Consider the following 13,725-nt stretch of genomic DNA (forward strand, 5'->3'; position numbering starts at 1 on the left):
TGGACCCCACCGTCAGTGGCATCTGCGTCTTCTTGAGGTGACTGGAACCCGTCTGTGGTTTCAGCGAGTGACTCCTGGACATGGGTGTTTCGCGGGCGTTTTCGGTCTCTCTCATCTCCGGGAAGGGCTCTGTGCCTGGTGGAGGCGCAGTGCAGCAGCCAGCTCGCAGCTGAGCTCCTGTGGAGCAGATGGCATTGGCAGGAGTGGCGGCTCAGCACAGGGAAGTTATCCATTGCCCAGGCCCAGGCTTGCTCTCGGTTCAGGTCCCATGGAATGTGGGGCTCTGGACCTGCCTGCCTCCAAGACAGCTCTTCCAGGGTTGATGTGTGCTCCATAGCTTCAGCCTCCCAAGGCTTGACCAGGCTCAGCTGTAGCTGGTCTAGGAAAAGAGCGAATGGCTCAGTCCCTCTCCGACTGTGGGCTTTTATAGCAGAATGTCTTGTATAAGAAGTCGTAAACCAAAATCCAATCATGTGGGGATTAACACTTATTTACTTTGCTAATTGCTTCAGACTGTGATAGGATTAGGGTGAAGATTTCATCATTCCTGAAGGCACTTTAAAAACCCTTTGGGTTTTTATTGGATTAGGCAGTAATAAGGTGGGGCAGGGTGTGAGAGAATGGGTCCAGTTATTGGCAGTTTTCTTATATCAATAAGAAATTGGCAGTTTGAAATATTTCAATATTTTGCAATTTGGTGAGATGTTAGGTATACATCTCTAATAGATGTTTTATCAAATTAAGGAAATTCACTGTTTCTAATTTGCTAAGATGACTTTTATATTATTAATAAAGCAGGGTTGAATTTTTTAAAAGATTTTTTTTGTAGCTACTGAGATTATCATTTATATTTTCTGCTGTTAATGTGGAGAATAATAGAGATTGATTTTTAAAGTTTCAAACGAATGTTGAGCTTCCAATAAACTCCATTAGATTATCATGCATTTTTTTTTAAAAAGTATATTACTGGATTCAGAATGTTAACACACTGTTTACAGTTTTGCCATGTGACTGGGAGAGATATTGGATAATCAAAAAATTGAGGAGGGGGCGTTAGTGTGATGCATGAAATGGGCATATAAATATTTAAATTTGTTGATATTTAAAAAGGCCTTTCTATATATGTAGTTGTTCCACTCATTCAAAGACTTTTCAAATATAGGGAACATGTCTCATTTGTAGCATTTCAAGAGTGAAGATTGGCCTGAATCATTCTATTTTTGAAGGCACTCTGAAATAAATTTTAATACAGAGTGAATTTTTGAGGATTCCAACAGCTGGGAAAAAACATTAAGGAACATGAGGTGAGCAGAGAGGCATATTTTAATGGCCTGGCTTCCCCCCCACAAAATCACTGAAATAAACACTCCAGTGAGATTGCTTTATTCAAGAGTTCTGTTCTTAGGAAGTGGGAGTGAGAAGAAAGAGAAGGACAGCGATGAGCATATTCAGTGCTGTGCTTCCTAGCTGTCCAAGCTTGATATCAAGCATGACCAGAGGCGACTTTACTACTGACTCAATAAAGTTTAACTGTAACGCAAACTTCGAACGAGTTTGTAAAACATTTGTCCTAAAACATTTTCCTAATTCTCTCAAAGAGAATCCCCTACTACCTGTATGAACACTGACTCCACAAATTTGAAGCCGCTCTGAACAATAATAGTTGTTTGATCTCATGAAACCATCTTCTGAGAGGCCTTATGAAAAACTGCTTCTCTGCACAGTCCACTTAGGAGGAAGAAAAGGACGGAATATATCCACTGTTGAAGAAATAACACAGTTGTCACAACAAAAGACTGCTGCATACCAAATAGAAGAGAGAGGGAACAGTAGTTTTGAGTTGGCATTCACAGATTTACATGCCTGTAAGGTAGCCTGACAACTACAAAGTTAGCCACATCTCATACATTTTAGCAGAGCAGGGGGAAGCAGGGTGAATTCCTTTCTCTCTTCAAAAAAGAGAGAACACCTTACAATGGTATCTTCCTATCTGCTGAGAGACATTCAGTTCATTCAGGAGGTACTTTAAGAAACATCTACATATTTGTCCCATGACCTTGGATAAATTACTACATTGTATAAACTTGAGATTCAGCTTTATCTTTAGAGGGATTAATCTAAATTCCAATGGTTCAACTAAGAATTCAGACTCACCATATTAAATGTGAGGTTACTGGTGTATTTCTCTTAAGGTTTTTAGGAAAAGAAACAAAACACTCTCAAATAGTATAAGCATAAAAAGATTTATTATGGTATAAATGTCACTTAAAAATCTGATAGAGGCCAGGTATGGTGGCTCATACCTGTAATCCGATCACTTTGGGAGGCTGAGGCAGGAGAATTGCCTGAACCCAGGAGGTGAAGGTTGCGGTGAGCCGAGATCATGCCATTGCACTCCAGCCTGGGTAACAAGAGCAAAATTCTGTCTCAAAAAAAAAAAAAAGAAATTACATGTGAAAGGGTCTTGGGTTTACAGCTTTAGAAATTACATGTGAAAGGGTCTTGGGTTCACAGCCCAAGGGTCTTGGGTTTAGAAATTACGTGTGAAAGGTCTTGGTCCATGGAGTAGGCATGGGGTATGTGGCTTAGGTGGGGATTTGATCTTGTGTAGGTAAAAACAATGCCTTCCAGAAAGATTCCTCCATACCATGCCTGCGATCTATAGGAGAGGTACTGTGGTAAGCAGCAGGGTCTTATTTTTAACCTGGCTGATGGTGCCAACCAGTCCTCCTTCTGGCTGACTTCTAGCTTCTCCTTTTGAGATGCAATGTAGAAGGCTGAAGAAGATTAAAGGTCTCCTTCCTCATTCCCCTCTTTGAGACCCCCACTCTATAATATTAGTGAGAAGTCGCACTCTCATTCTTATTTTCCTAATCCTCCAAAGAAACTGATGGATAATGATTTATGTAATATACTTGTGATGTCATTTTCTGGCTACAGGGGGAGTAAACAAGGGAGTAGCAAGCAAACACCTATTATTATTATTATAACACTTATTATGAGAATCCTGAATCCTCCTAAGGATGAGAACCAACCTCCAAACAAGGACTTGGTTCAATCCGTGCCGTACCTGCACAGGCACTTTGCCAGTTTGGTCATGTCTCTTACAACATCCTCAATGGCTTGACCCTGGTCGTCTATGTAGGCAGCAGCTGGTTAGATTGAATTTTTCACAGACTCCTCCTTCAGCTGCCAGCAAATAATCTAAGGCCAGCTGGTTCTGATAAATTGCATTTCTCATTTGAGTTTCTTGTCCAGCCAAAAGGGACAGAACTTGGCCTGTTTCATTAGTATTTCCAAAACAGCCTGCAACTGGATGATCCAATTGAGCATGTAAATAGGGGTCCGGTATCCCCATGAGCCATCCTCTGCCCATGTGGCCGGCCCATAATACTCAATAATTCTCTCTGGTGGCCACTCATCATCTTTCCATTCACCTATCTTTAGACTTCTTTTCTCCCAGGCAGAGTAGACTGGATATCCTAACAACTCACCTGTCTTAACAGACAATAGAAAAAAAGAAGGCTTGATGATCCCTATGACACAGCTACCTGTCCATCTTTCAGGCAGCTGTGTGTTATGTTCTATGTCCGCCTATCCAGTACAACCTAGGTGGGGCTGTACCCAGGATGATTCCAAGCATCCTGTAATTTTGAAAATTTTAGGAGGGGGTTCTTTTCTGTATAGTTTGAGCTCCATCAGGTTACGGTATCTACTGTTCCATTATATAGCCGCTGCCCTAAGCAGCTAAGCTTTCCAACTGGAAGAGTGAAGTCTGTTCTTTCTCTGGCCGAACGGTATTGTCCAATAATCAAAACTTTTAAAATCCAGAAACTGTTGGTTTGAATCCTTTGAACTGAGGTCAGGTCAGGGATAGGATCAGAGGGTAATAACTCACTGGCTTCCCATGGCCATCTATCACCCATAGTGATCCCTCCACATACATAGCACGAGGTGACATTAAGGGAGTGGGCCACATTTTCAGCAAGTTGGTGGAACAAGTTGTCTTTTTCAGAAGCTCCACCATTGGCTCATTTAATATATCACAGAAGTGCTGGTATGCTGGCCGGGCTGATTGTTTCTGGATTTTCCCCTGAATCCAGATGCTGACTCCAGAGTCACATCCTTTTCCATCATTTCCTAGCACTATATTCTCCCCTTTTTCCCACTTGGGGTCTTGGGGGTTCATGATTATTAATTCTACTGAGTTACAATGTCCTGAGATGCAGAGGACATTACCCCATGGAATGGTGTCCCTCCCTTTTACAAGGTGAATGGGATCATTTGTATTATTTTTCCAAGTGGCCCAGATGACGCATGATCCCAAAATGCATTTATTGCACCAGTAGCTTTTCTGGCAGATGTAATTATGCTCTCTTGGGTAACTTTGTTCCCATCCGAGGGAACCACAGCACCCCCTACTGGAATGATAGGCATTTGATGGCTGCACAGGCATCAAACCTTAGGGTAACCTGTTTTGGGCTTCCCTTCTCCTCTATTTTAGCTATTAGCTTAGTAGGGCTGTTTCATCACCCTGTTAGAAGTTTAATTTCAAAAGTCATGTGCGTAGGTGGCTTTGATGGTTTATAGCAGACATTGGGCTGTCCATTCCCTGGATTACACACATTATACTGAGTATCATTATATAAATAGGTTCCCTTCTGTGTCCCTGTACATTCATAATTACTGTAGAATAAAAGAATGGCAGTCACTTTACGTCCTACCTTAGTAACCTGGTGCACACACTGAGAGCATTCTTCAAAATTAGTTAATGTCCCCACTGCCCTACTGTACAAGTCCAAATATTAAGAAGAGTAAGTCCCACGATGAACTTCCTCATGCTTCAGCCATGCGTGTACCAGCCAGCTTCCGGGATGTGGCTGGAACAGGGCTTCTTGCTCTTCTTAAGGTGATTCTGCAGTCATTGTCTGGGTCTGGTCTAGCTTCCCAAGTTTCAGCTGCTGCAGGTTTGACGTGGCTGTGGTAGATCCAGGCTGGGATTCTCTCTACCTTTACAGCTGTGGAAGTGGTCAGGATCCAGGTTTGGGATCCTTTCCACCTGGCTTCGGAGGGACTGCATCCCAGTCCTTTAATCACATGTGATTACCTGGTGAGAAAGGGTGAACTGGGGAGATAAGCTTACAGGGCATCTTTCATTTACCCAGGATGAAATATCTTGAGTGATTTTCCCTAGAGCTTGCAGCTGTCATCCTAGCTTAATCTTCCCCCACTCCTGAGGAGTTCCCAGGGGTGCCCACAGTATGAGAGGGAGCCTATGATATAAGACTTCATAGAGGGAACATTGGGAGTACATCTAATGTTGAATAACACCAAAGGAAGTGCCTGTACCCACTTTAATTGTTTTCTGACACATTTTCCCTAAGCTCTGTATCCGCTCCACCATTTGCTTGGAGAAAGTCCTTTCCCTCCTGAATTTAACAGTCCTTTTTCTTTGTATGGTGCTCCATGTACTTGAAGAGTTAGAAAGGCATACCTGGAATTAGTATAAAAGTTCACAGTCATATCTTCCTCAGTTCTAGGGCTCTGGGTCAGATCAGTAAGTTCAGCCTTCTGAGCCGAAGTACCCTGAGGCCATGGCACAGTCCGGTCCCTATTACTCCTCTAGCAGGCTCAGGTATTCAGTTAACCTAGCATTTGTTAACAAATGATGTCCTTTGGTATTCATTAGAGTTACTACTGTGTGGGGTGCTTTGATATTTAAATTTTGCCCTACAGTTGATGTTAGAACTTTAACTGCCATTTTTTCTTTTTCTGACACATACAGAGTGAGAGGCTTTGATAAATCCGGTAGCCCCAAAGTTGGAGGTAACATAAGTTTTGCTTTCTGTTCCTGCTAGGCCTGACACTGCTGGGATCCACCATTTAAAGGGTTCCTGGCCGGGCGCGGTGGCTCAAGCCTGTAATCCCAGCACTTTGGGAGGCCGAGGCGGGTGGATCACGAGGTCAAGAGATCAAGACCATCCTGGTCAACGTGGTGAAACCCCGTCTCTACTAAAAATACAAAAAACTAGCTGGGCCTGGTGGCACGTGCCTGTAATCCCAGCTACTCAGGAGGCTGAGGCAGGAGAATTGCCTGAACCCAGGAGGCGGAGGTTGCAGTCAGCCGAGATCGCGCCATTGCACTCCAGCCTGGGTAACAAGAGCGAAACTCGGTCTCAAAAACAATAAATAAATAAATAAATAAAGGGTTCCTTGTCTCCTTGTCTTCCTTCTTTGTTACATTGTATAGGGTTTGGTCAGTACTGCAAGGCTTGGAATCCACAATTTACAGAAACCACGACTCCCAGGAACTCTTTTGCCTGCCTTTTAGTTTCAGGTTCTGGCAGGTTGCGAATGACTTGTTTCCTCTCTGCTCCTAGTCTGCACTCTCCCTGCCGGACGGTGAACTCCAGATATTGAACTTGCAATTCGCAAATCTGGGCTTTCTTTTTAGACACTGTAAAGTGTATAAGTGGGGATAAATCCACACTCCTCCAGGGGCCAAAGTAAAGCATTTGTTTCTTTAGCGCACCCGACTGCCGTGGGGTGTCCCAGTAAAAGGTCACCAGCATATTGGAGCAGCATAAAACCTAAGTTCTTAGCAAAAAATTTCTGGGGGGGTCACAGGCTAGTGCCTCCCCAAAGATGGTGAGAGAGTTCTTCAACCCCTGGGAAGCCGGGTCCAGGTGTATTGGGTGGTCGCACCTGTTTCTGGATTTTCCCATTGAAACGCAAATAGTTTCTGACCCTCTGAGGCCAGTTCGATGCTAAAGAAAGCATCCTTTAAGTTCAAGCAAGTGAACCAACTATCCTCTGCTGGCAATAATCCTAACTGTGTGCATGAGTTGGGTGCAAGTGAGTGCAAAGTTAGTGCAGCCTGATTAACCACACACAAGTCCTGCACTGGGCTGCAGTCTTTGCTCCCTGGTTTAGGAGTAGGCAAGTGAGGGAGAGTTCCATGGAGACTGGCAAGGAACTGTAAAAGTCCTTTAAGCATTTTAGGTGGACCTGAATGCCTGTTAGTGCCTCTCGGGGAACTGGATATTGCTTTTGCCTAACCGGCTGAGCCCCAGGCTTGACTTTTAATGAACACAGGGGCCTGGTTGATTACAAGTCCTTGCCAATTGTCCTCTGCCTGGACCTGTGGCCATTGCTTGGCTAGGGCAAGGGGTTGATTTTCATCCTGGTTAGGAAGAGTCTCCACCCCTCCTCCCGAAGGACTGTGAGAGCCTTGCTAATCCCTGCCTGAGGCAGTTTTAGCTTCTGGGATCCCTTATCAGTGAGGTGATAGCAGTAGTTCTTAGTTTGCATAATAAGTCTCTCCCCAAGGGAGGTAGGGGCAGTCCAGCATATACAAGAACTGATGTATAACTTCATGGCTTCCTGCCGAACAGGTCTGAGGCAAACAGAAAGACTGTTTCTCTGACACACTGGTATCTCCAACAATATTGGTTGTTTCCTTTGATGCGGGGTTACAGGACTGTCATCTGGACCATGGGCTCTTTAGAGGCAAATGAGCCTGGCCCCCCTTTCAGTCCAGTGACCCTTTCATCAGACTGAACAGAGCTCCTCCACTTTTGTCTGAAGCCTGGTGCTTAAGATCTCCCTGTTTTCCTGTTAGCTGGGGGCACTTGTCCTTCCAGTGTCCCACTTCCCTACAGTAAGCACACTGGTCATGCTGCAGGTGCAGGCAAGTAGACTGGGGTGGCTTTTCAGGAGTCCCACCTTTCCCCGCCCTCTTGGGGGGCACTCCTTTAATAGTGGCTGCTATCAAGTTGGCATTTTGTTGAGCTTGACACTCGCTTTCTCTACGACTTTCTCTATGGCTTACCACGTCTCTATTCACAAACACCTGGTTAGCTAGTTCCAATAACTGTGAAGTATTCATGCCTGCAAATCCTACCTGTTTCTGCAATTTTCTCCTAATGTCTTCTGCACACTGACTAATGCCATATTTATCATACGTTTGTTTTTGGGGCCCTCAGGATCGAAAGGAGTGTACATGCTATAGGCTTCACACAGCCTTTCATAAAATTGAGTGGGGCTTTCCTCTCTTCTTTGAGTCATAGAGAAGTGAGCATCAGGCTCCACAAAATGCTGACTTGATAGCTGCCACTATTAAAGGAGTGCCCCCAAGAAGCTCTCAGGATAGAAAGGTGTATACATACATAGGTTACACACGGCCTTTCATAAAATTGTGCGGGCTTTCCTATTTTCCTTGAGTAACCTCAGAGACTTTATTGATGTTTGTAGCCCTCTGGGCTCCCTTTTTCAATCCTTCCAGTAAGGCCTCTCTGTACTGGATTAACCTCTGCATGCCCTCTGGGGTATCTTGACCCTGACATACTCTTGGGGGTTCTGATAATCTGCAGGAACATATTCCTCCAACCATTTAGAAGTGGCTTGGAGTACTCTTCATCATTCATCCACGTTCAAAAGATATATAAGCAGCTGATACATAATCAGCCCAAGTAGGGTTCTAAGTCTGAATAATAGTTCGCAGTAGGTCAATGAGAGCCTGTGGCTTCTCGGTATAAGACAGGTTGTTATATTTCCAGTTGAGAAGATCAGCCAAGGTGAATGGTAGGTACGTGAAAACATGCCTTTCTACCATGTGGCTGTTCTCATCCCCTCCTGTATACCTTTGCTCTGTTAAAGGCATCTGCACCCCTGCCTTGGGTCACTGATGGGAAGTGGGCAGCTATGGGAGAAGTCTCTCTGCCTTCTTTCTTGTCTACTCTGGGTGGTTTAGGGGTGTGCAATTCTGGCAGGAGTGCTGAGGTTTCAGGCCCAGAGGCAGGGAGTCCTTGAGGAGAAGGGGGTATTATTGGCAAAAACCCTTCTGCTGTTGGATCTGCCAGGACCTTAGGAGTTGGTGTCTCTGCCACTGAATCTGCCAGGACCTTGGGAGTCCATGTCTCTCGGCAGGTAGAATGGGGTTTTTTCCTAGCTGCCTGTCCCATCACCACTAGCATGGTTGCTGCCTGTCCTTTCAGCCACTCTGGAGGGTTTAGAATGAGCTACAACCATGAATTTATGTACAGGAATTGATCAGGGTGTCCTGGCTCGCCACATATAAGCTCATGCCATACTTTGGAGACAAGAGACCTGTCTAGGCTCTCCTCTGAGGGCCAATTCACCCCAAATGCTGGCCAGTCTACCTCACGTAAAGTCCTTAGCTTCTCTAGTGTCATAGTTACTTCATAAACCCCACCAAATCCCTTCTTGAAATGTTTCAGCATGGTGCCTAAAGAAGTGGGCTTGCTATGAGTGTGACCCATGTTTATGCACAGAAAGACAGTGCTCACAGACAGTTAAGAGAATGTTGCCACAGCAGTTCCTGCCCAGCAAGGTGTGCCACACTCTCTGTATCACATTCACTTCAGGCTGGCAGAATTGCTCCCCGCCCCCCGGCTTCTCCGGGAGTGTTTTAAATGCTATTTGGCATTGGCATGTTCGTTAATCCCTTCACAACACCTAGATTGTTAAGATGTCTCTTCTAATAGTTGTACGCGGATCGTCTCTAATCCCCAAAAGTCCCACAAGTCACTCGGAGCTTGGGGTCCCCTCTAACAGTTCTGCTGCTCCCACATTTCATGGCTGAAGAGTTCAGTTGGACCCCTCTATTCATCACTCACAAGAATCGCACTCCTCCCTCCACCCATCACGAGGGTCCCCACTTGGGTGTGAGGAGCTCCCTTCAGGGCATTGGTTGAAGGCAGTGGTGCTGTTGATGCAAGAGTACCCCCAGAATTGGAGTTCAGCCAGGGAAGCTGAGTGGACACTTTGCTTGTGCCAGAAAGAATTTAAGGGCAAGCCAACAGAGTAATGTGGAAGCAAGTTTATTAAGGAAACGAAGGAACAAGAAGAAGGCTACCTTGTAGTCAGGGTAGCACCAGCGGATGAGGCAGCTAGCTGGCTATTTTACGGCCAGTTCTTGGTTATATGCTAAATGAGGGCTGGATTATTTCTTTAGTTACCTAGGAAAGAGGCAGGAGCTTGTGGACTAGGGGTTTCTCCCCCTTACAGAACATACACAGTAACTTTTGGGCATTACCACGACATTTGTAAACAGCCATTGCTCAGATGGTAGTGTCTTTTAGCATTCCAATGCATAAAAATTAACATATAATGAGCAATGAAGGTAACCAGAGGTTGTTTTTGTATTATTCGGGCTTTAGCTGGTTTGGGCTCTTTTTTTTTTTTTTTTTTTTTTTTTTTTAAAGGAATCTTCTGTGGGATATTGTGACCTGTGTGTGTCTTGGGGACCTAGCCTCCTGTTTTTCTCAAGAAACTGGTCCTGCCAAACTCCTGTCTCACTGTGAGCCACGAGCAAGATAAGATTTTTTTCCCTTTCTGGGTTCTTCTGTATTTCAGGCCTTGATTGTGAGCAGTTTATGGAGGCATCCTGGGTATGTGTGTGTTCAACTCTGAAAGTGTTGGAATCTTATCTGATTAGGACCGGCCAATTGGCAAGAAGAACATAACAGTGTAAACTGGTGTTTCCTGTTGTGAGGCTGTATAGAACACCTTTCCTGTGTTCAGGAGCCCTTGGATTACACAATTCCATATCGCTTTCAGATTGGCCAGCCCAGAGGGACCCATAGTGGGTAATCTAACCTGGGTGTTGCACACAGAGGCAGCCCTAAGGGAGCCAAAGCCAGGGCTGCATTCATACTTTCTTTATCCCCTAGACCTTTAAAAGGTTTCAAACAGAAATCACCGTCATGTCATCTAAGATAATTAACTTTTCTTATAATTGGGAAATCTTTAAGGTACTTTGGAGAAAAAGAACTAAATAAGGAATAATCGCCATCATAGAGATGTTGTGGTTTGAATGTTTGTCCATTCTGAAAGTGATGTTGAAACTTAATTCCTAGTGTAACAATATTGAGAGATGGAGCCTTTAAGAAGTGATTGGGGCTGGGTGTGGTGACTCATGCCTGTAATCCCAGCACTTTGGGAAGCCGAGGTGAGCAGATCACGAGGTCAGGAGTTCGAGACCAGCCTTGCCAACATGGTGAAACCCCATCTCTACTAAAAATACAAAAATTAGCTAGGCATAGAGGTGTGTGCCTATAACCCCAGCTACTTGGGAAACTGAGGCAGGAGAACTGCTTGAACTGGGACCAGGAAGGCAGAGGTTGCAATGAGGCGAGATCATGCCACTGCACTCCAGCCTGGGTTACAGAGTAAGACTCCGACTCAAAAAAAAAAAAAAAAAAAGTGATTGGGTCTTGAGGGCTCTGCCCTTTTGATATCTCAATCCATTTATGGATTAATCATTAATCAGTTAATAGAATAATGGGTTATCAGAGGAGTGGGAGTGTGGTTTTATAAGAGGGATATAAGCAGAACAATTATGTGTACATAGGAGATAGCTCTGCTTTGTTCTGTTGTTGGACAAAAGCAAGGTAGGGTTCTAATATGTAAAAAGCTTTAAAAATCTACCTTAAGGTGACTCAATGTCAATACAAACTTTCAAGTACTTAAAAAAATCAAAATTTTGCTTATACATTATTGGTGAGAGAGTAAATCAGTTTATCCATTGTAGAAAACAGTGTGGTTACTCCCCCAAGACCAAAAAAAAAAAAAAAAAAATAGACAGAAATACCATTTGATCCAGTAATACCATTACTGGGTTTGTACCAAAGTGTTTGTACAAATTGTTATAGCATAAAGATACATACTCGTGTTTGTTCATTGCACATAAACATTCATGCAATAGCAAAGACAGTAAATCAACCTAACTGATCATTAATGATAAACTGGATAAAGAAAATGTGGTACATATACACCATGGAATACTATGCAGCCATAAAGAGGACGAAATGATGTTTTTTGCAGGAATGTAGACAGAGCTGGAGGTCAATATCCTTAGGACACTAATGCTGGAACAAAAAAGCACATACCACATGTTCTCACTTATAAGCCAGAGCTAAATGGTGAGAACACATGGACACACAAAGGAACAACAGATACTGGAGTCTATTGAGGGGTGGATGGTGGAAGGAGGGAGAAGATCAGGAAAAGTAACTAATGGGCACTAGGCTTCATACCTGGGTGATAGAATAATGTATACGACAAACCCCCATGACACAAGTTTACCGAAATAACAAATAACAAATCTGTACCCCAAACTTAAAAGTTAAAAATAACTTCTTTAAAAAATTGTTAAAATTTTACATAAACTCAAAATTAGAGTCATTTCAGACAACATTAATCTCAGATGATCCCTTTTATTTAGACACCATGCCTCTCTTTGTTTTGATCTAAATTCACAGTCTTTTATCAGCCTACTTTTTAAAAATTTTGCTTAAAATATATTTTTAAAATAAATATATTGCTAGCTTGGAGAGATGTGGAGTACTTGTCTACACATGTTTATTATCAATTCTCTACAAAGTCTGCTGCAGCCTCCATGGAGTTCTTATGCCTCCTTTTGCAGAAGCCGTCAATTCTTCAGTCTTAATAGGTAATTTAGTATGACTCATTCCAGTGTTTCTTGCCGTTTATTAGCATTTGGAGATACCATTCTTGCCATCAGTCCTTCAAGGCAACTGCTGAGGCTGACTGCTTTCATAATGATTATAGCTTCTTGAGTCAAAATATGTATATATTTTCTGGGTACAGATGATGTGGTTTGCATGTAAGTCTCTCATCTGCTGAAACCATATTTGTAAGTGAAATATTAGTAGATTTAAGTTCCATTGTCTTCTCTACAGGATTAATTACAGAATATTCTAGCATGTATGTTTTGGTTCTTGCTACCCCAATAAGAGACCTGCAGTTCCCAGTCTTTTCGGAGAAGTCTGCATCTGTACAACTCTCCAGAGGGATTTATATGTCTCTCCAACACATCAACCCACACCGTGCTCGGGTTCATAGGGCTTGGGTATTTGTGCATTGCAGCTGCTGTAACAGTTTCCCACAAGTGGTTAAGGTCGTGCTCTCAAGTCCAGATCTTCATGGTGCAGGCAGTTGAGAGATGCGTGGGCGGCGCAGGGGAAAATTAGACTAAGAGACTACACCTGCCCCACCCCACCCATAGCACCCTAGGATACTTTGCAGTGCTCAGGTGCCATTGACCCCACGGGAAGTACATCCCAAAGCCAGCCTTCAGCCCTTATTATAATTTAACATTTAAAGCAGATGTCCCCAACACCCCAGGCAGCGGATCGGTTTGGGTTTGTGGCCTTTTAGGTCATAGCAGGAAGTGAGTGGCAGGCAAGGGAGCATCACTGCCTGAGCTCCCCCTCCTGTCAGATCAGCGGAGACGTTAGATTCTCATAGGAGCGCCAACCCTATTGTGAACTTACGCGCTCCTCCTGAGAATCTGATGCCTCATGATCTGAGGTAGAACAGCTTAACCTGAAACTATCCCTGTCTCTCCACCTGCCACCCATAGAAAAATTATCTCCCATGCAACCAGTCCCTGGTGCTAAAAATGTTGGGGACCCCTGATTTAAAGAACACTGTTAATGTCTGTTCCCTGCCCTTATCTGGAGGGCCACAGTCAGTTTTGAAGCAACTCGAGCAAGCGATCCACCCAGCTGTCCCCTCCCACCCTGTTAGTAGCCACAGCTCCTCAACTCCTCAAATCCCCTGGAATTTAGACTAAAGCATGATTGTGCCACTGCATGCCAGCCTGAACAACCCAGCCAGACACATCTAAAAAAAAAAAAAAAAAAAAAAAAAAAAAAAAAAAAAAAAGCTTGAGCTGGA

The 13,725-nt window shown here is 43.9% G+C and overlaps 1 pseudogene; it reads right to left on the reverse strand.

The window, feature by feature from the left end:
* The window catches only part of LOC101042039 (PRELI domain containing protein 3B-like), a 28,580-nt pseudogene extending 15,610 nt beyond the window's left edge, over nucleotides 1-12,970 (reverse strand).
* Between the last annotated feature and the right edge of the window lie 755 nt (nucleotides 12,971-13,725).

Source organism: Saimiri boliviensis, chromosome 1 (genome assembly GCF_048565385.1).
Source record: "Saimiri boliviensis isolate mSaiBol1 chromosome 1, mSaiBol1.pri, whole genome shotgun sequence".
NCBI classification, from domain to species: domain Eukaryota; kingdom Metazoa; phylum Chordata; class Mammalia; order Primates; family Cebidae; genus Saimiri; species Saimiri boliviensis.